The sequence below is a fragment of the Hemitrygon akajei genome, chromosome 13 (assembly GCF_048418815.1).
Source record: "Hemitrygon akajei chromosome 13, sHemAka1.3, whole genome shotgun sequence".
NCBI lineage: Eukaryota > Metazoa > Chordata > Chondrichthyes > Myliobatiformes > Dasyatidae > Hemitrygon > Hemitrygon akajei.
In genome coordinates, this window is record NC_133136.1 from 64,695,946 (window position 1) to 64,718,787 (window position 22,842).

Sequence of the window (22,842 nt, forward strand, 5' to 3'; positions counted from 1 at the left end):
CTTTATAACTACATCAATACGTTGGGACAACACACACAAAATCCTGGTGGAATGCAGCAGGCCAGGCAGCATCTATAGGGAGAAGTACAGTTGATGTTTCGGGCTGAGATCCTTCTTTCAGGATGTTGGGACCAGGTTAGATCCTCAGAGATCTTGACACCGAGGAACTTGAAACTGTTCACTCTCTCCACTGCTGAACCCTCTATGAGGATTGGTATGTGTTCCTTCATCTTACCCTTCCTGAAGTCCACAGTCAGCTCTTTCATCTTATTGACGTTGAGTGCCAGGTTGTTGTTGTGGCACCATTCCACTAGTTGGCACATCTCACTCCTGTACGCCCTCTCAATACCACCTGAGATTCTACCAACAATGGTTGTATCATCAGCAAATTTGTAGATGGTATTTGAGCTATGCCTAGCCACACAGTCATGTGTATACAGAGAGTAGAGTAGTGGACTAAGCACACACCCCTGAGGTGTGCCAGTGTTGATCGTCAGCGAGGAGGATATGTTATCATCAATTCGCAAAGATTGTGGTATTCCGGTCAGGAAGTTGAGGATCCAATTGCAGAGGGAGGTACAGAGGCCCAGGTTCTGCAACTTCTCAATCAGGATTGTGGGAATGATGGTATTAAATGCTGAGCTATAGTCAATGAACAGCATCCTGACATAGGTGTTTGTGTTGTTCAGGTGGTCTAAAGCTGTGTGGAGAGCCATTGAGATTATGTCTGCCATTGACCTATTCTGGCGATAGGCAAATTGCAATGGATCCAGGTCCTTGCTGAGGCAGGAGTTCAGCCTTGTCATGAACTCAAAGCATTTTCATCACTCTCAAAGCATTTCATCACTGTCAATGTGAATGCTACCACGCGACAGTCATTAAGGCAGCTCACATTATTCTTCTTAGGTGCTAGTATAATTGTTGCCTTTTTGAAGCAAGTGGGAACTTCCACCCATAGCAGTGAGAGGATGAAAATGTCCTTGAATACTCCCGCTAGTTGGTTGGCACAGGTTTTCAGAGCCTTACCAGGTACTCAATAGGGACCTTCTGCCTTGCGAGGGTTCACTCTCTTTAAAGACAGTGTAACGTCGGGCTCTGAGACAGAGATCACAGAGTCATCGGGTGCAGCAGGGATCTTCACAGCTGTAGTTGTGTTCTCCCTTTCAAAGAGGGCATAGAAGGCGTTGAGTTCATCTGATAGTGAAGCATTACTGCCATTCATGCTATTGGGTTTCGTTTTCTAGGAAGTAATGTCTTGCAAACCCTGCCAGAGTTGCTGTGCATCTGATATCGCCTCCAACCTTATTCAAAATTGTTTCTTCGCCTTTGAAATAGCCCTCCACAAATCATACCTGGTTTTCTGGTACAGGCCTGGGTCGCCAGATTTCAATGCCACAGAACTAGCTTTCAGCAGACAACATACCTCCTGGTTTATCCACAGCTTTTGGTTTGGGAATGTACAGCAAATCTCTGTAGGCACACAACTCATTCACACAGGTTTTAATGAAGTTGGTAACAACTGCAGCATACTCATCCAGGTTCGAAGATGAATCCCTGAATACAGTCCAGTCCACGGATTCAAAGCAGTCCTGTAGGCGCTCCTGTGCTTCCCTTGTCCAAACCTTCTTGGTCCTCACTGCTGGTGCTGCAGTCTTCAGTCTCTGCCTGTACTCAGGGAGTAGAAGTACAGCCAGGTGATCAGACTTCCTGAAATGAAGGCACGGTAGGCATTCTTGATGGTGGTGTAGCAACAGTCCAGTGTGTTGTTTCCTTTGGTATTGCAAGTGATCTGTTGATGGTAGTTGCTTAGTGATTTTTTCAGACTGGCCTTGTTAAAATCTCTCAAAACGATGGTGAAAGCGTTAGGGTGCACTGTTTTCTGCATGTTGATCCCATTACTCAGATCATCGAAAGCCCGATTGACATTGGCCTGAAGTGGAATGTAAACTGTTACCAGAATCACTCCAGAGAACTCCAGTGGTAGGTAAAAAGGACAGCACTTTACTGCTGGCTATTCCAGGTCTGGTGAGCAGAATTGGGACAGCACTGATATATTTGTGCACCAAGAAGAGTTGATCATGAGGCATACTCCTCCACCTCTGCTTCTGAGAGACTCTATAGACCTATCCTGGCAGTACATAGTAAACCCGTCGATCTGAACCGCTGCATCCGGTATGGAAGGTATTAACCAGGATTCCGTGAAACAAAGGACACACGTGGTGCTAATGTCCCTCTGATTCAGCACCCTGGCTCTGAGATCATCGATTTTATCCACCAGAGACTGCACATTTGCCAACAAGATAGTCGGTGTAGGGAGTTTATAACCTCTTTTCCGTAAACGCACCTGTAATCCTGATCTATACCCACACTTCCTCTGAGGTTTCCTCCGTGGGCACTTCCGACCACAGACTGTGTTGTTTTTGTTGGTTTTAAGCAACGATTGTTCAAAGCACAAATAGTTGAAATATTCTGGGTGTGTCTAACTAGGCCACCTTGCTTAAACTAGTGAGCTCGAAGTGCCAGTGATTTCTGCACATATGAATAATCTCTGCAGCCTGTTGCCTAGGAGAATTTTTAATGAGAGATTTGATTAAGAATCAAATGTTACAATTGACTTCCTTCAGGGTAGGTAGAGGAAGCTCTACTTCCTTCAGGGTTATTTCTAGATTCTCTGTTGAAAGTAACTTTGCATTGTTTACTTCCTTCGGTCCTTGAACGGGATAATGATCGGATGAGTATTAATATCACGTTACATAAAAAGATTTTGGACAGATATCCAAAAGGTTGGTTATAAAAAAAGCACAGAACAAACTGCTGGAGGACCTCCGCTGGTCATTGGCTGACTTCTGGGGTCCCGATGCAGGGTCAGCTGGCAGCCAGTCTTCTCGTACCTGCTCGCTCTCCCATCACAGCTGGTTCCACGGTCTTCCCCCACACCCTTCACTGGAAAGCCATCTCCAATTCCAGGATAGACGTGAACCAATGAAGGATGCTCGACAGCAGTGGCAGGGCTTGAATGCTATCACCTGTTACAAAGTGAAATCAAGTGACAGAGGTGATAAGAGTTCCACTTCTGGGTGAGCTCAGTGCCCTTTATGCTCAATTGGACCATCACAACATGGAAGAACCATTACAAACTCCCACAGTTTGTGGGTCCCATGATGACCCTATGATTTCGGTCTCTGAGGCTGATGTGAGAGCATCCTTCAGGAGGGTGAACCCACAAATAGCATCCGGCCCGGATGGGGTACCTGACCAAGAACTAAAGACCTGTGCTGCAATGTTCACTGAGATCTTTAACCTCTCCTGATGAAGGGTTTCGGCCTGAAATGTTGTCACTACCTCCTCCCATAGATGCTGTCTGGCCTGCTGAGTTCTGCCAGCTTTTTGTGTTTTTATTTATTTTCAGCATCTGCAGATTCACTCGTGTTGTCTTTAACCTTTCACTTTTCCAGTCTGACGTCCTTTCCTGATTCAAGCTGACTTCAATTAAACCGGTGCCTAAGAAGAATGGGGTAACCTGCCTCAATGACTATTGTCCAGTAGCACTTATATCCACTGTGATGAAGTGTTTTGAGAGGTTGGTGTTGAAACATCTCAACTCCTGCCAGAGAAACAAATTGGATCCACTCCAATTTGCTTACGGGCACAAGAGCAGGTGCCATTTCTTTGGGTCTTCACTCAATCATGGAACATCTTGGCAACAAAGATGCACGTGTTAGGATGCTCTTTGTCAACTGCAGCTTGGCATTCAGTACTATCATCCCCTCAAAACTAATCAATAAGCTTCAAATCCATGGCCTCAGTACCTCCTTGTGCAAATGGATCCTCAATTTCCTCACTTGTAGACCCCAATCACTTTGGATTGGCAACCTCATTTCCTCCATAATCTCCATCAGCACAGGTGCACCAAAAGGCTGTGCGCTTAGTCCCCGCTCTACTTGCTTTTCACTTATGACTGTGAAGCTAAGCACAGCTCCAATGCCATATTTAAGTTTGCTGACAACACCATGTCATTGACCAAATTAAAGGTGGTGACAAATCAGCATATAGGAGGGAGACTGAAAATCTGTCTGAGTGGTGCCAGAACAGCCTTTTTCTCAATGTCAGCAAGACCAGGAGTTGGTTATTGACTTCAGGAGGAGGAAAATGGGGGTCATGAGCCAGCCCTCATCAGAGGATCAGAGGTGGAGATGGTCAGCAACTTTAAATTCCCTGGTGTTAACATTTTGGAGGACCTGTTCTGGGTCCAGCGTGTAAGTGCAATTATGAGAAAGGCATGACAGCACCTCTAATTCCTTAAGAGTTTGTTGAGATTTGGCATGACATCTAAAACTTTGATAAACTTGTATGGATGTGTGATGGAGAGTATACTGATTGGCTGCATCGCCGTCTGGTGAGGAAACACCAATGTCTTTGAATGGAAATTCCTACAAAAAGTTGTGGCTATAGCCCAGTCTATCATGGGTAAAGCCCTCCAAAACATTGAGCACATCTACATGGAGCGTTGTTGCAGGAAAGCAGTATCCATCATCAGCAGGACAAGCTCTCTTTTCACTGCTGTCATCAGGAAGAAGATACAGGGGCCTCAAGATTCACACCACCAGGTTCAGGAACAGTTATTACCCCCAAACCATCAGGCTCTTGAACGAGAGGGGATAACTTCACTCAGCTTCACTTGCCCCATCACTGAACTGTTTCCACAATCTATGACGAAGGGTCTCGGTCCAAAACGTCGACAGTGCTTCTCCCTATAGATGCTGCCTGGCCTGCTGTGTTCCACCAGCATTTTGTGTGTGTTGTTGTTTGAATTTCCAGCATCTGCAGGTTTCCTCGTGTTTGCCACAACCTATGGACTCACTTTCAAGGACTCTTCGTCTCATGTTCTTGATATTTATTGCGTATTTATTTACTATTATTATTTCTTTTTTCTTTTGTATTTGCACAGTTTGTGGTCTTTTGCACACTGGTTGTCTGCCTTGTTGAGTGTGGTATTCCATTGATTCTATTATGGTTATTGGATTTACTGAGTATCAAGAAAATGAATCCCAGGATTATATATGGTGACATACAACATACAGCATGTACATTGATAAAAAATTTACTTTGAACTTCTTGAACCTTTGTAATCGATGTCTCCAAAATACCAATTCCAGTCAACATCAATCCCAATGCATCACTTCTCCAGATGAGGTGTAACAAGGAATGGGGCTGAAGCCCCGGCTATTCATAATTTATATCAAATGCAACAGTTCAGGTTTGTAAACTAGGTGGAAAGATGGGCACTGGTGAGACTTTGTAGATGCTTTATGACGATATAGACAAATTGAGTGAGCAATAACTGCGCTATTACACACTGATAGAAGAAAAAAAATTCTGACTTAAGTTTTAAATGATGAGAGATGAGAAATGTAGATGTACAAAAGGACTTGAGTGTCCTTGTATACAATTCACTGTTGGGTAACAAGAAGGTGCAGGCCATTACAAAAGCCAAGACTATTTTGTGTTTTAGTACACGAGGATTTGAAAGAAATGGGGACCTTGATGTGCGATATAAGTAGTCTTGAAAAATGGTCCACTGCGACTATTCCCTTTGTTTGTGTGTTCTTGTCAGAGTGGCCTTGGATCTTAACCCAGCTCTGACTGGCACACGATCCCTGAGAAGAATGTGGAGAATTCAGAGCCGGACTGTACTCCTTTGCTCATTGTGACATTCTGCTTGGGTGCAGCTGTAAAGTTTTGTTGGAAGTGGTCATGCTGCTTTCACAGTCATAAAATGATACAGCAAGCGTGAATTTCACCCATTGTGTCCATGTCAATCATCAAATACCCATTTTTACTCAACCCTATCCTGACCTAGTTCAAACTTCCCATATTCCCATCAGCTCTCCACAAATCCTATCACTTATCCGTACTCTAGGGGCAATTTACAGTGGCTAATTAACCCATCAATCTGCACATTTTCTTTGGGATGTGGGAGGATCCTGAGACAATCAAGGAAACCCATGCAGTCACAAGGAGAACGTGCAAACTCCACATAGACAGTAATAGAAGCCAAAACTGAGCCCAGGTCATCGGGGCTGTGTAACAGCAGCTCTGCCACCTGCACTGCCATGCTTTTAGCCCCAGGAGTTCTGCTTCGTGACAGGTGGTAGAGTAACCAAGTGGCTTATTGTCATGAAAAATACAGTAAGGATAATGTAGAAGCATTGTGCAGAAAAGCTTTTAAGCATTTTACAGCTTTAAACATTTTAAGCATTGTACAGAGAAGGGCAAAACCCTTACTGTCATGAAAAATAACTATTGTATAAGTAACCAGAAAAGTAGCTGTGAAATGCCACACTGTGACTGGAACTATGATCAAGGGTCCTTGACAATCAGCAAGGTCTCTGCTTTATATTTCCAAATGTTCAGCTACTAACAAGGGACTACACATATGGAACTCCCTGGATGGTGGGTCCCACTTGTTTGGGAGGTGGAGCAGTGTGAAATGGATTGGCATGACCGTCATCACAAGAATTTCTGAGTGAGGATGGCTGCACGTGGCATCTGAAGTCAACCATCTGTTCACGAGTTCATCTTCCTGAATATAGGCTGAGATCACGTTGAAAGTCAGGAATTACGTTTTTTAGATCATGTTCTACAGTTCAAATTTCTTTCTGTGAAATGCAAGTAATACCTATTTATATAATCAGGGACGGGTTGTTAGGAAGAAAAGGGAACTGATATGTAGTGTATGCTGTGTTAGATACTCATGTTGAACATGGGACAGTGGGATGATGTAATTGTCTCTTGACCGTGGGGTGATGTTATGTCATGTGATGGCATGTTCCAAACAGTATTTAAACCAAAGCTTGCAACTGTGACGCAGTTCTCATTTTTATTTTTGTGCAACATTGTTGTTGCCGGTCGGAGGTGTGGAGGCTCCACCGGATTTGTTTGTTGCACATTTATTTGCCCCTTACAGTCCAGTATCGGAGAGTGAAGGCATCACCAAAGTTATCTGAATTCGAAGGATTGGATAAAGTTAGTATCGTTCAGCATTTTGGGGAATGATAGACCTTTGTGACTTAGTTCAGGAATGGTGGATTGCACTTTTGAGTTAAACCCCTGCAAGGTGGGGAAGGTTTGTGCAGTGACCACCCTCCAGTCAAAAGGTCAGTTCCTTTTATTTCCTCGTGATTTCTTTGAACAAGGCATCTCTCGGCTGTGGGAATGGAAGATTCGTCACGACTTCGAAGGAATTATTTGTTTTGGGGAAATCTCTTCTTACTGACTGTATAAATCACATGGACTTTTGAATTTATCACTTTAAGTTTGTGCTTGGATGAGAACTCATTAAGCACAGTTTCTAAGTTTGAATGTTTGTGCTGCCTAACTGTTAACTTCCAGTTAAGTTATTCATTTGTTTACTTTTCTAAGTTTTGAGTGGAGATTAATAAATCTCGGGATTTGTTTTCAACCCTGTCTCAGTTTCATATTCACTGCTGCTGCATTCGTAACAGCAGCGATAGGTCCAAAAAGGGATGTGAATTATTTGGTTTTCTTTGAGGATTCCTACAACATGTTCTCAGGAAATCTCATCTTACTCTTTGCTTTCATACATTTGAATGCTCACTGTAATCTGCTTTTGATGTAAAAACAATAAGTGATAGAACACACTAAGTCTTCAGGTGACTCCCAACAACAACACAAACATGTGATTTGTCAAAGTGAAGACACTTCATGAAACACACAAGATACAAGGAAGACAGACTGGTCCACCTTAAAACATCTTCCTGAGATATTTTACATTTCCCCTCCTTCTTCACCAATTGCTGCACCTATCGTAATTGTTTCTATGGAGATGGTGCGATTTTGGGAAGAATGGCCTTAGAACATTGTGGCTCAGAATTGTGCTTGCAGTGAAGCAACAACTCAGGACCTCGAAGGATTTGCCCACGAAGAATTAGTAACCCCTATGATCAGTGTTCTCCTTTCCTGACGTCTGCTGCTGTCAAGTACATTGGCATCCTGTAACCATGGTGTCATTGTGCTTGCTGAATACGCAATCGGATTAAAAGATACCAAACCAGGAAGAAAAACTTGCACTAAGTTTAATTACCTTTTTAAAAGCATTATACAGAGCAGTAAATAAAGACCTGAATGTATAATAATTAATAAAAAATTGTATTTACAAATTATCAAAACATTTTGACAACATTTTAGGGAATTACAATACATAAAATTAATATTCATGGCAGAAACTTTGCTGAGCAATAACTAAGACATTTAAAATCCTAGCTGGGCCTCTCTTCTTGTTAGAAGAGTGGGCTGAAAGATGGCAGATGGAGTTTAATGCTGATAAGTGTGAGGTGCTACATTTTGGTAGGAATAATCAAAATAGGACATACATGGTAAATGGTAGGGCATTGAGGAATGCAGTAGGAATAATGGTGCATTGTTCCCTGAAGGTGGAATCTCATGTGGATAGGGTGGTGAAGAAAGCTGGCCTTTATAAATCAGAGCATTGAGTACAGGAGTTGGGATGTAATGTTAAAATTATACAAGGCATTGGTGAGGCCAAATTTGGAGTATTGTGTACAGTTCTGGTCACTGAATTATAGGAAAGATGTCAACAAATTAGAGAGAGTACAGAGGAAATTTATTAGAATGTTACCTGGGTTTCAGCACCTAAGTTACAGAGAAAGGTTGAACAAGTTAGATCTTTATTCTTTGGAGTGTAGAAGGTTGAGGGGGATCTTGATAGAGGTATTTAAAATTATGAGGGGGATAGATAGAGTTGATGTGGATAGGCTTTTTCCATTGAGAGTAGGGGAGATTCAAACAAGAGGACATGAGTTGAGAGTTAGGGGGCAAAAGCTTAGGGGTAACACGAGGGGGAACTTCTTTACTCAGAGAGTGGTAGCTTTTGAACGAGCTTCCAGTAGAAGTGGTAGAGGCAGGTTTGATATTGTCATTTAAAAAAAATTGAATAGGTATATGGACAGGAAAGGAATGGAGGGTTATGGGCTGAGTGCAGGTCGTTGGAACTAGGTGAGAGTAAGTGTTCAGCATGGACTAGAAGGGCCGAGATGGCCTGTTTCCGTGCTGTAATTGTTATATGGTTAATGTACTACTGTACAAGTTTCCAGAATACTTTGCCCTGAGGATAGTTTGTAAATGGCTTAAATTCTCATCAATTAAAGTGATTTTCCTCAACTTTTGAGGAGAAAGTTTTAAACAGTGTATATTGAGTCACTGACAGCAACTTTGGGATTTTGAGTTGATTCTGTAGTGGTAAAGATGCCAAAACTAGCACCAGGTGTCATTATTCCACAAAACTGTCTTTAACTGATTGGATGTCATTTCCTCAAATAAATGTGATCGACCAGGATCCTGATCATTGAAAGCTTTTGTGATTGTGGTAGTGCGATCACTTGGGTCGAGTGTGACATTCTCCTGAGGGGTTGTCCATTGGTGCTTCTTGAGGTGGCTGTAGAGGCCAGTCCGGGATCCACGCACCGTATCCTGCTACTTGCCAATCACCACAAGAACTTCACCTGGGAAGCTAGAGTGGATTCCCATAATGGAAAATGCCCGTGTGTGACTTTGTTTAGAGTGGGGAGGCCAATTCATGGGTAGCCACCACATAATCGTTGACAGATCATGGTCAGAATCTGGTGGCATGGAGTGCAATATGACTGGGGACCCTTGCTCTGCTTTTACTGCCATTGTGATGCGTTGTCATCTCCTGCCAACTCCACTGTCAAGGTCTTGGTTGGATTGCTCTGTCTGGAACTGTCTCTTGACCTTACTGCCAGGAATGACTCTACCAGGAGCTTAGCACCAGATGGCTAAACCAAAGACAACATCACTCTCAGGATCTCACAGGCCTCTCCACTACGAGAAGGTGATGATCCTGAGAGAAGGATCCTCTTTTATAGGAATGGTCCTCACATTGACTCCTGACAATTGATATTATTTATATTGAATTCAATTATTGACTCCAATTTCTCTTCTATAGCACAAAAAAAAGCTATGGGTAACATAAGGAAATGCTAATCAAACAATTTAAATTTAATTTGAATTTCACTGCCTTGTATACAGTACATGATCAAAATAACTTTGTGTTGGTGAAAATTTAATTATAGATTGAGAGGAAAAAAAAGTTTCTTGAAAGTTATTGATTCTTTTGTTGTCCCTTAACCTGCTTCTTTGTGGATTTTGCTATAAATTGTCTTGTCTTTTAAATCATTGAAAGAACATGAAGCAGAATTACTTAATAACTACAGCACCTATAAAATGTATTCACCCCCTTGGAAGTTTTCATGTTTTACAACTTTGAATCACTGTGAATTTAATTTGGCTATTTTTTTTTGACACTGATCAACAGAAAAAGACTCTTTCATGTCAAAGTGAAAACATCTCTACAAAGGGATCTAAATTAATTGCAAATATAAAACACAAAATAATTGATTGCATAAGTATTCACCCCCTTCTAGGTATTTTTAGATGCACCTTTGGCAGTAATTACAGCCTTGAGTCTTTGTGGATAAGCCTTGATGCACCATCAATAACTCTCGGAGACGTGAGGCGAGATATAGACTTTTATTCGCTGGAAGAGAGCAGTCAGCAGCAAGAGACCATCACACGACATCCTGGAGACTGAGGGAGGAGCAGTGGCTCCAATCGCCTTTATACAGGGGTCTGTGGGAGGAGCCACAGGAGCAGTCAGTGGGGGGGGGGGGGGGGGCGTGTCCAGACAGGTATATGTAGTTCACCACAGGCCTCTATGAGCTTTGCACGTCCGGCATTTTTCCCCATTCTTCTTTACAAATCTGCTCAAGCTCTATCATATTGCAAGGGGAGTGTGAATGAACAGTCCTTTCCAAGTGCAGTCCTTTCCACAGATTCGCATTGGTTTGAAGTCTGGACTCAGACTTGGCCACTCCAGGACATTAACTTTTTGTTGTTTTAAAGCCATTCCTGTGTAGCTTTGGCTTTATGCTTGGGGCCATTGTTTCGCTGGAAAGCAAATCTTCTCTGAAGTCGCGGTTCTCTTGCAGACGGCATCAGGTTTTCCTCCAGAATTTCCCCGTATTTTGCAGTACTCTCCCTTCACAAACATTCCAGGTCCTGCTGCAGAGAAGCATCCCCACAGAATGATACAGCCATCAGCATGCTTTGAGGTAGGGATGATGTGTAACATATGGCTTATACCAAACATTGGATTTAGACTGATGGCCAATTTTGGTTTCATCAGACCATAGAACCTTCTTCCAGCTGACTTCAGAGTCTCCCACAAGCCTTCTGGCAAACTCTAGCCGAGATTCCAGTGTTTTATTTCCAACAGTGGCTTTCTCTTTGCTACAGGTGTATTCCAGATAGAAGTGTATTTTTACTACAATCAATTGAAACACCTTAACTGCACACAGGTGATCTCTATTTAACTAATTATCTGATTTCTAAAAACAATTGGCTGCACCAGTGATGATTTGGTGTGTCGTATTAAAGGGGCTGAATACTTCTGCAATCAATTATTTTGTGTTTTATATTTATAATTTATTTAGATCACTTTGTCACGAAAGAGTCTTTTTCTGTTGATCAGTGGCAAAAAAAAAGCCAATCTAAATCCACTGTGATTCAATGTTGCAAAACAATAAAACATGAAAACTTCCCAGAGGGAGTGAATACTTTTTATTGACACTGTAGTTGCCCATGAAACAACCCATAACAAGTTAGGATTGATGCATGTGGCTCCAGGTGCATTTATAAAAACATGATCAATCATAATTACTCCCAAGTAGTCTCTTTCTGATAGTGAAAAGTTAATATTTATGTTTGTGTCTTAGTGCCTCAGAATTAATTGTTATTCAATATTGTTAAATTTGCTAATAATTGAACACCATGCTCTTCACCTATCACCTTTCAGCTAGCCTCCTTCCCTCCTACCCACCTTTTTTATTCTGGTGTCCCCCCCCCCCCTTCCATTTCAGTTCTGGTGAAGGGTCTCATCCCAAAGCCTCAACTGTTTGTTCATTTCCATAGATGCTGCCTGACCTGCTGAGTTCCTCCAGCATTTTGTGTGTGTTGCTCCAGAATCTGCAGACATCCTTGTGTTTATAACATGTTCTATCTGTCCTTTTTATCTCTCACTTTTAATTGTACTTTCCTTTTCCTATCTTGATTCTATATTTTATATTTTCTACTTCCTGGTTTGGATGTTGCTCAATAGATTGTTCCTTTTGATTATCTGAAAAAGGACACATTTCTTATTAATTGGTACCATGTCCTCTCTGGAAAGCACAACATGATTGGTGATAGCAAAGCCCTTGAAATATCTGTGATCAGCTGGAGGTGTATATTCTTTAAATTTAGAATTCATTTTATATTGATTTTTCCTAACCTTGCACCATCCCTAACTACATTAATAGACAGGTTTGCTTTTTATCCATGCTGACACTCCTCCTGGAATACTCCACCTGAAAACAATGAAGGGGTGGCTGACTCTCATCACCTGCCTGAGATCTGAAACTCAGTGTGTAAAGCATGAAAAGTACAAAGCATACTCTGCTGAGAACACTGATTGTCCTTTAATAGCAACAAGCTTATTAAATGAGGGATGTTTAAAATGATAAACTCATTTTAAGGGGGGCTATGGGAACAAGGATTTCTTTTTCTTTATGAGATAACTTAGAAATACAGCAATAATAAAAATATGATTGGAACTGTGTCTTGTATATATTTATTGAGTGATGAGACAGATTAACATTTATTGACCACACCTAATAGGCTATTTTAGAGGGTGGTTGAGACCAGTTCCAGTGGTGTGGTTTTGGGAGTCACTGCTGAGCTAGAACAGGTAAGGAGATAAATAATATTAGGGAGCCAAATGTTTTCTCTTGACAATCTGGTCACTTTGTGACTAATATTACTAATGCTGTTTTTCTTCATTCTAAATTAATTTAGTGAAACTCCTGAATGTTATAAACCTTCTGAGAAAGTGCTGTTTTATTATTAGACCAAGGATGCTGGGATGTGTTTTGGAACAGTAATATAGTGCAGACAAAGTATTTCCATTATTGAATGGTACTAGATCAAGGAGACTTGATTGTAAAATGATTCACAATCATTTTGGAGAAGGAGGATGCCAAGTGATGATAATATTTCCTTACATTAACTGTTTTCATAATTTGGATCACTGTTTATAAAATATGTGAAAAGAACAAATGAAGTCTTTCAAAAGGGAATAGAAAAATAATATGCAAAACTGCAGAGTATGTTGGGGAAATTGACTGAAATAATACCTTGAACCTTGCAATTCTGTCTAGCTTTTCCCTAATGGTCCCTTTTCACATTATGGCAATTCCATTAATTTAAAAAAATCTTTGTTAATATCTTTTTCTGGGACTTTTGAAAAAGCTATTTAGTATAATTAATTATCTTGCCTTTGTAAATGCTTTTCTTTTGAATTTGGTTCTGGAAATTGCTATTGAATCTGCTTTTACCAGTGGGTTGTGAAATAAGTATATTAACAAATTGTTACATTAAATAAATTTTCCTCTTGCATTGTTGTTCAGTATTTAAAATCTTTTCTGATTTATATTCTCATTTTTCTTGCAATGCAGCAGGCCAGTCAACCCAGTGAGTCTATGCGAACTCTCAGAGCAATGGCATCAAAAGCAATCCTTACTTTCAGAATCAGATTTATTTATCACTTGTACATGAAATGAGTCATTCATGTTAACAAGCAACCTAGGGAAGTGTTGAGGGTAGCTGACAAGTGTCACCACGTATTCTGCTGCCAACATAGCACGCACACGATGCTCAGCAGAGCAACACAGAACACAACAGGCATCAAAAGACCAAACAAGCCATTGAACTTTGGCTTCCGATCAAATTTCAGAGTAAGCCATTACATACTCCCAAGTAAACTATTCTGTCTCATGTACATTTCAACTCATATAACCATATAACCATATAACAATCACAGCACGGAAACAGGCCATTCCGGCCCTCCTAGTCCGTGCCGAACTCTTAATCTCACCTAGTCCCACCTACCCGCACTCAGCCCATAACCCTCCACTCCTTTCCTGTCCATATACCTATCCAATTTTACCTTAAATGACACAACTGAACTGGCCTCTACTACTTCTACAGGAAGCTCATTCCACACAGCTATCACTCTCTGAGTAAAGAAATACCCCCTCGTGTTTCCCTTAAACTTTTGCCCCCTAACTCTCAAATCATGTCCTCTCGTTTGAATCTCCCCTACTCTCAATGGAAACAGCCTATTCACGTCAATTCTATCTATCCCTCTCAAAATTTTAAATACCTCGATCAAATCCCCCCTCAACCTTCTACGCTCCAATGAATAGAGACCTAACTTGTTCAACCTTTCTCTGTAACTTAAGTGCTGAAACCCAGGTAACATCCTAGTAAATCGTCTCTGCACTCTCTCTAATTTATTGATATCTTTAATAACTCCACCCTGATTCTCCTACCACCCACTTACACAGGATAATTTACAGACACCAATTAGTCTACTAAGAAGTAAACTTATTGCTTTGTAGGAGGAAACTGGAGTATTTGAGCCAAGGGGAGAATGTGCAAAATTCACAGTTACAGCTCTGACGGTGAGTATCAAACTTGGATGGCTAGGGCTGTGAACCAGTATGCCTTTCTGCCACTGAAATTTCCCCCCTTGTTACTAACTGCCCCCATTTTTAAAATTTCCCTTCATCTTTAAGGCTATCACAGGTTTTACAACTCACAAGAAAATAGTGGGAGTAGACCATCTGGACCTTTAAACCTGCCCCATCATTTAAGATGATCATGGCTGAAATATACTGGCCTCAATTTCTCTTCTATGCCATTTCTCCATACTTTGTACTCCTCCATCAATTTTAAACTCCACTTTAAAATACTCTTCAATAATCTAGCTTCCCGAAACTACTGAGGAAGAGAATTCCAGAGATTCACTACCCTCTTTGAGAAGAAAATTCTATGTGCCTCGGTTCCAAATGATTAGCCCCTAATCTTGTTACGTACCCTAATACCATCCTTCATATAACTCAGATCTCTTGACCCATTATGGTAAATGTCTTATGTATAGCTGTTAAAACCTTAATACCCTTCCATAAGTATGGCCTTTAGACTTGCCCATTGTGTGATCTTAATCAGTGAGTTCTAATGTTAGATTTCAAATCCCTTGCTTTTGTGCAGCTCTCTTCTGTTGGGGATCCTGTTTCTTTATTTGAGAGTCTTCTCAACTTGTCCAACATCTGTAAACAGTGGTGCCTGAAGGGACAAAGTACAAGGTATCTAAGTTTGCTGATGACAGAAGATTAGGCGGGAGGGCATATTGTGATGAGAATAGTTGGACTCTGCAACAGAATATAGGTAGGTTGAATGAGTGGATGAATTCAACGTAGGAAAGTCTGGGACCGGTAAGAGGAATCTAAAAGCAAGCTACTACTTAAGACAGAGAAAATGAATGAAGTGCAAAGAGAACTTGGTGTCTTGTGCAAGAATCACTAAAGTTGAAAGTAAATTTATTATCAGAGCACTTGCATGTCATTTTTCTTGTGGGCATGCTCAGTAAATCTACTTACCATAATAGAATATTAACAATGGTAGGTGCAGCAAGTAGTGAGGAAGGCAAGTGGCTTTTTGACTTTTACGGCAATATGGTTGTAATTTAGAAACGAGACAATCCAGTTACCGTAGTATGTGGTGTTGCATGGTCACACCTGCAGTATGGTGCATTGCTTCGATCCCCTTTATTTAAAGTACAGTATATACTGGTACAGGAGACAGTCCAAAAGAGATTTGCCAGGCTAGTTTCTGAGCTGAGAGCGCAAGCAGCTGAAGTATTAGTATGTATTACAAAATGAGGTATTATGCAGGTAATCTGTACAAGATTATACACATTATAGTTTCATTAAAAACAACAACATATTTTGAAATGTAAGATCCTGAAAAGGCACGACAAGATAGATGTCAAGGTGTTTCCACTTGTGGGTGAACTCGGAACGAAAGATTAAAATTGCAAGATTAGGTCATTTACACCTGGGCTATATTGGAACTTCTTGTAGAACGTGAAGAACTTCTGAAATTCTTGTCCCGAAGGGCAGTGAAGCCCAGGACTTTGGGAGTATTTGACGAGGAAGAGTACTTCCTTGGTAATAGCAATGACAATTATGTCTGCCCCCCCCCCCACCTGATTCTTTTGAGATTCTAGCATGTCGATGGTGTCTTCCATGGTTGATGCAAAATAGTTATTCGGTTCACTCACCATATACACCATTACTGCTTCTCCAGTGTCATTTTCAAATGTTCTGATGTCCACTCTTGCCTCTCTTTTACTCTACATATCTGCAAAAATGTTTGGTAACCTCATATATGATTGGCTAGCTTGCCTTCATACTTTGGCTTTTCTCACTTATTGCTTTATTTTTAATTGCCTTCTGTCAGATTTCAAAAGCTTCCCAATCCTCTAGCTTCCTGCTAATTTTTGCAGTATTGTATGCTCTCTGCTGGTCTTTATGCTGACTTTGACTTGTCAAACACAGTTGCCTCCTCTTTATTTTAGAATGTTGATGCTTCTTTGGGATGTATCTATCCTGCACCTTCTGAATTGCTCCCAGAAACTCCGGTCATTGTTGTTCTACCATCATCCCTGCTGGGATACCCTTCCAGTCAACTTTGCTTTACTCAGCAATAATACTGATACTTCTGATTTTAGCCTTTCCCTCTCAAATTGTGGAGTGAATTCTATCATATGATCACTCTTCCAGAGGGTCCCTTTACCTTAATTCCCTAATTATATCTTGTTCATTTGCTACACCAAATTCAGAATGGACTTTTCCCTGGTGGGCTCAACTACAAGCTGCTCTAAAAAGCCATATTGTAGACATTCTACAAATTTCTTCTCTTGGGACCCTGATTTTCCCAGCTTACCTAACTTTGCCAGTTTGCTTTCATGTTGAAGTCCTCTAAGACCACATTAGCTTTCTATCTCCTGTTGTCATTTGTACCACACATTCTGGTTACTATTTGAAGTAATATATAACTTGCATTAGAGAGTTGCTCCAACTTTCTTGTGTTCTTGTGTTAAATTATAAAAGTGTCCCAAATTCACTTTGACTGACAAAACAAGGAGGCACCTTGACAAAATCGAGCAGACCCTGATGAGAATGTGAGTTGAGGCTCAGAGGCTGACATGAGAGCATCCTTTAGAAGGGTAAACCCATGGAAAGCATCTTGCCCAGGTGGGGGTACCTGGCCGAGTGTTGATCACCTGGCTGGAGTGTTCACTGAGATCTTTAATCTCTCACTTTGGCAGTGGCAGTCTGAGGTACCCATCTGGCTTCAATTATACCAGTGCCCAAGAAGAATGTGGTGACTTGCCTCAAACACTATTGTCCAGTAGCAGTTGTGTCCACTGTGATGAAGTGCTTTGAGAGGTTGGTGATGAAACGTAGTGTACTCTTTAAGATGGCAGTGCAATGCAGTCTGCAGCGGCCTCTCCGGAGTTGATATCTGTTATTTGTCGAGCAGGGTGCCGTGCACGATCCTAATCTGATGAAAAACAGATGTGGGAGCACGGAGGAACATATGGAAATCTCCAGGGAGGCCTTCTTTGTTGCTGTTGTGAGGTCCGGGTCTCTGCTGGGAAGAACAGGCCCCCAGTCCTCGGGGTTGCGTTGCCAGTGGTGGGGGTGTCGTAGTGCGCTCGGCAGAGGATGGTGCTCAGAGAGGCTGTGCCGGAGGGGTTGGTCGGAGGCTTGGAGGTTCGACGGACTCGGAGTCTGCTGTGGTTGGGGCGCTTTCACTGTGTGCTGCGTCTGTGAGGCTGGGTCTGGCGGTGCCCTGGAAGTCCATAGCGGGGGTACTCCCTTCTGCCGCCGGTGTGGGATGACAAGTCTGTCGGGACCCTGAGGACTTGTGGAAACTGTGTGGTGGTTTCTTTTGAACTTACAGTCTTTTAACATCTTTGGACTATTTTTACTGTGCCCATGGTCTGTTTTGTAAATCAAATATGGTATTGTTTGCACTATTGTAACTATATGTTGTAACTATGTGGTTTTGTGTAGGTTTTGTAGCTTTAGTTTTTGGTTTGTTGGGTGGTAGAGTTGGTCTCCTGACTTGGTGTGTCTGGGTGGTCTTGTTTGTCTGGTGGGTTTGGAACTCCTTTCCGGGGAACGCGCTAAGATGGTAGCGCGATATTAGTACGCAGCAGCCTCTCTGGACTGTGGATTTGGGGATTGCCAAATGTTATGTGGATTTTCTGGTGTAGTCTGTTTTGTCACGTGCTTTTGGAATTGTGGTGAACTAGATATACCTGTCTGGACTGCTCCTGTGGCTCCTCCCACAGACCCCTGTATAAAGGCGACTGTGGCCTGTTGCTCTGCCCCATTCCCCAGGATGTATTGTTGTTCATTCTTCCAGTCAATAAAAGCCGATATCTCGCTTCCTACGTCTCAGTGTGAGTTATTGATGGTGCATCAGGAATATCATTCTGGAAGAATGTTGTTTCATTTTTTTTTTTAACTGCATTGCAGTTGTGGTTTCTAAATGACAATAAACCGAAATTCAAGTCAATATCAACTCATACTTGAGGAGTGACTTGGATTCACTCCAGTTTGCTACCTGTCACAACAGGTCAACAGCAGAAGCCACTTCACTCATACTTGGACTGTCCAGCCAGTGAAGATGCGTACATCAGGATGCTCTTCATTGGCTACAGCTTATCATTCAATACTAACATCTCTTCCAAACTAATCAATAAGCTTCAAGACCTTGGTCTCAATATGTCCTTGTACAAATGGATCCTCAGTTTGCTCACTTGTAGAACCCAGTCAGTTCTGATAGGGAAAGACGTTTCCTCCACAATCACCATCAGTACAGGTATAGCACAAGGCTGTGAGCTTAGTCCCTTTCTTTACTTGCTTTATACTTATGACTGTGGGGCTAAGCACAGCTCCAATGGCATATTTAAGCGTGTCGGTGATACTACTGTCGGTGGCCATATGAAAGATGGTGATGAATCTGCATATAGAAGGAAAATTGAAAGTCTGGCTGAGTGGTTCCACAACAACCACCTCTCACTCGATGTCAGCAAGACCAAGGTGCTGGTTATTGATTTCAGGAGGAGTAAGCTGGAGATCCATGAGCCAGTCCTCATTGGGGGGTCAGCAGCTTTAAATTCCTTGGTGTTACCGTTTCAGAGGGTCTTCCTGGGCCCAGAACATAAGTGCCATTACTAAGAAAGCATGGCAGTGCCTCTGCTTTCTTAGAAGTTTGCGAAGTTTCCGTGTGTCATCTAAAACTTTGACAAACCTCTATGGATGTGCGATGGAGATTGTACTGATGTGGTGAACTACATATACCTGTCTGGACACGCCCCCCCCTGCTGACAGCTCCTGTGGCTCCTCCCACAGACCCCGGTATAAAGGCGATTGAGGCCTGAGCCCTGCCCTCAGTCTCCAGGATGTAGCATGGTGGTCAATTGCTGCTTGTTCTTTCTTCCAGTCAATAAAAGCCGATATCTCACCTCACGTCTCAGAGAGTTATTGATGGCGCATCAACTGACAACTGGTTACATCATGGACTGGGATGGAAACACCAATGCCCTTGAGCAGAAAGTGGATACGGCCTAGTCCATCGAGGGTAAAGTCCTCCCCACATGCACATGGAGCTCTGCTGCAGTAAAGCAGCAATCTTCATTAAGGATAGTCCATGCTCTGTTCCCACTGCTGCCATCAAGAGGAAGGTACAGGAACTTCAGGATTCACACCACTAGGTTGAGGAACAGTTCTCTTCAACGATCAGGCTCTTGAAACAGAGGATAACTTCATTCATTCCAACACTGAAATGTTCCCACAAGCTATGGACTCACTCTCATATAATTTTCTCACTATTTATTGCTTATTTATGAATTATCATTTTTGTTTATTTTCCTTTTAGTATTTGTGTTTTTGTTGACTTTTGCATATTGGTTGGTTGTTTGCTTGTTGTGTGTGGGTTTTTATTGACTCTATTGTGTTTATTTGCGATTACTATGAATGCCCACAAGAAAATCTCAGGTTTGTATATGGTGACATGTATGTACAGTCTTTTGATAATAAGTTTACTTTGAACTTTGGTGGAAAAACCTAAACTAGTGCCAGTAACAATTTGTGTAGCAAGACTGATTAAAAATAAAACATAAACATAACCTGAGGACTAAACCTGGTCCCAACATATCGATGCTGCGATAAAGAAGGCAAGACAGTGACTATACATCATTAGGAGTTTGAAGAGATTTGGTATGTCAACAAAAACACAAAAACTTCTATTGTTGTACTGTGGAGAGCATTCTGACAGGCTGTATCACTGTCTAGTATGGGGAAGCTACTGCACAGGACCAAGCTGCAGAGGGTTGTAAATCTAGTCAGCTCCATCTTGGGTACTAGCCTACAAAGTACCCAGGACATCTTCAGGGAGTGGTGTCTCAGAAAGGCAGCGTCTATTATTATAGACCCCCAGCACCCAGGACATGCTGTTTTCTCACTGTTACCATCAGGTGGGAGGTACAGAAGCTTGAAGGCACAAACTCAGTGATTCAGGAACAGCTTCTTCCCCTCTGCCATCCGATTCCTAAATGGACATTGAACCCTTGAACACCACCTCACTTCAATATATATTTCTGTTTGTGCACGATTTTAATCTCCAACATGCATATACTGTAATTGATATACATTGAACTTTTTTCTTCTGGATTATGTATTGCATTGAACTGCCGCTGCTGTTAATAAATTTCACGACACATGCCAGTGATAATAATTCTGATTCTGGTTATCTGTGTCTGCTGAGTTTTGATGCTTCTCTGAGAATGCTGTTCTTGGACTACAGTTCAGCATTCAACACCATAATTCCATCCAGGCTCGACAAGAAGCTCAGAGACCTCGGCCTTCACCCTGCCTTGTGCAGCTGGATCCTGGACTTCCTGTCAGATCGCCGGTAGGTGTTAAGAGTGGGCTCCCTCACCTCTGCCCCTCTGACTTTCAACACAGGAGCCCCTTAGGGCTGCGTACGAAGTCCCCTCCATTACACTCTGTATACCCACGACTGTGTCGCCACCCACAGCTCCAATCTGCTAATTAAGTTTGCCAATGACACTACATTGATTGGCCTAATCTCAAACAATAACGAGGTGGCCTACAGGGAAGAAGTCATCTCTCTGACACAGTGGTGCCAAGAAAACAACCTCTCCCTCGATGTTGCAAAAACAAAGGAGCTGGTTGTGGACTACAGGAGGAATGTAAATTGGCTAACCCCTATTGACATCAATGGATATGGGGTTTAGAGGGTAAACAGCTTCAAGTTCCTCTGCATCTACATCACCAAAGTCCTCACGTGGTATGTACACACCAACTGTGTGGTGAAAGGCACAACAGCACCTCAAACGGTTGAGGTTTGGTGTGGACTTCCAAATCCTAAGAACTTTGGGCCCTATTCAGTATTGTTGCAGCTCAAGATATTAAGCCGAAGGCATCTGATTTACATATTTTGGCTTTTAGCTCTCTTGCAGCTAGGAGGATGCTTTTGTTTAAATAGAAAGATGTTTTTCCTCCTACTCATGCTCAATGATTATGCGACGTTGTGTCATGTTTAGATTTAAAGAAGATTCGTTGTGTCAAGACTTTCAAACATTGTGGGGACCTTTTCTGAATTATTTTCAAAACTTTCAATTTGCTGTTTAAACTCAGATGTTGGCTATTATTAAATTTTATTATGAGAAGGTATTTTACCTTGAACAGCTTCAGTCTTGGTAGGGGTTAGATTCTTTTTGTAATAAATTAGTATATTTCAATATAACTATTGATTAACTTATGAATGAGATTGTTATTATGAACAGTTTTAATGTAATTGGTAGTTTTTAAAACCTTTTTTGACCTTTTATATACACTTTCTAGTACTCTGTATTCTTCTATGTAGAAACTAATAAAAATATTGGAAAATAAACTTTCTCCAGGGGAACAATTGAAAGCATCCTGACTGGCTGCATCACTGCCTGGTATGGGAACTATACCTCCCCTAATCGCAGGACTCTGCAGAGAGTGGTGCGGACAGCCCAGCGCATCTGTAGATGTGAACTTCCCGCTATTCAGGACACTTACCATTATAGGTGCATCAGTAAAGAGGGCCCGAAGGATCATTGGGGACCCGAGTCACCCCAACTACAAACTATTCCAGCTGCTACCATCTGGGAAATAGTACTGCAGCATAAAAGCCAGGACCAACAGGCTCTGGGACAGCTTCTTCCACCAGGCCATCTGACTGATGACTCACACTGATTTGAGTGTATTTCTATGTTACATTGACTGTTCTATTTATTATAAATTTCTGTGATTGCACATTTAGACAGACCGAAAGATTTTTACTGCTCATGTATTTACATTTATTGTATTGTAATTTGCCCTTTACTGTGCCTATTGTCTTTATTAATTATTGTACTGTCTTGCATTGTTTTGTGCTCTTTATGTAGTGCCGTGTAGATCTGAAGTCTAGTGCAGTTTTGTTTCATGTAGCACCACGGTCCTGGAGAAACGTTGTTTCGTTTTTACAGTGTACTGTACCAGCAGTTATGGTTGAAATGACAGTAAAAGCCACTTGATGTGAAGGATGTAAGAAATAAAGTCAATTAATTTCTGTGGTTTGAATGCTAAAATGCAGCTTGATGAGTTAGTGTGATTGGCCTCAATGAAGCAGAGTCGTTCTTTGTTTTGAGTCGGGGAGAGCATGCTGATATTTCTGGGCAAGTGGGTGGCATCACGTCACCGCCGCTCACAAAGCCGGGCAGCATCGACCCAG

The 22,842-nt window shown here is 41.8% G+C and overlaps 1 protein-coding gene across 1 annotated transcript in view; it reads left to right on the plus strand.

The window, feature by feature from the left end:
- rfc1 (replication factor C (activator 1) 1) overlaps positions 1-22,842 on the plus strand; it is a 108,847-nt gene that overhangs the window by 25,906 nt on the left and 60,099 nt on the right. The window lies entirely within an intron of this gene.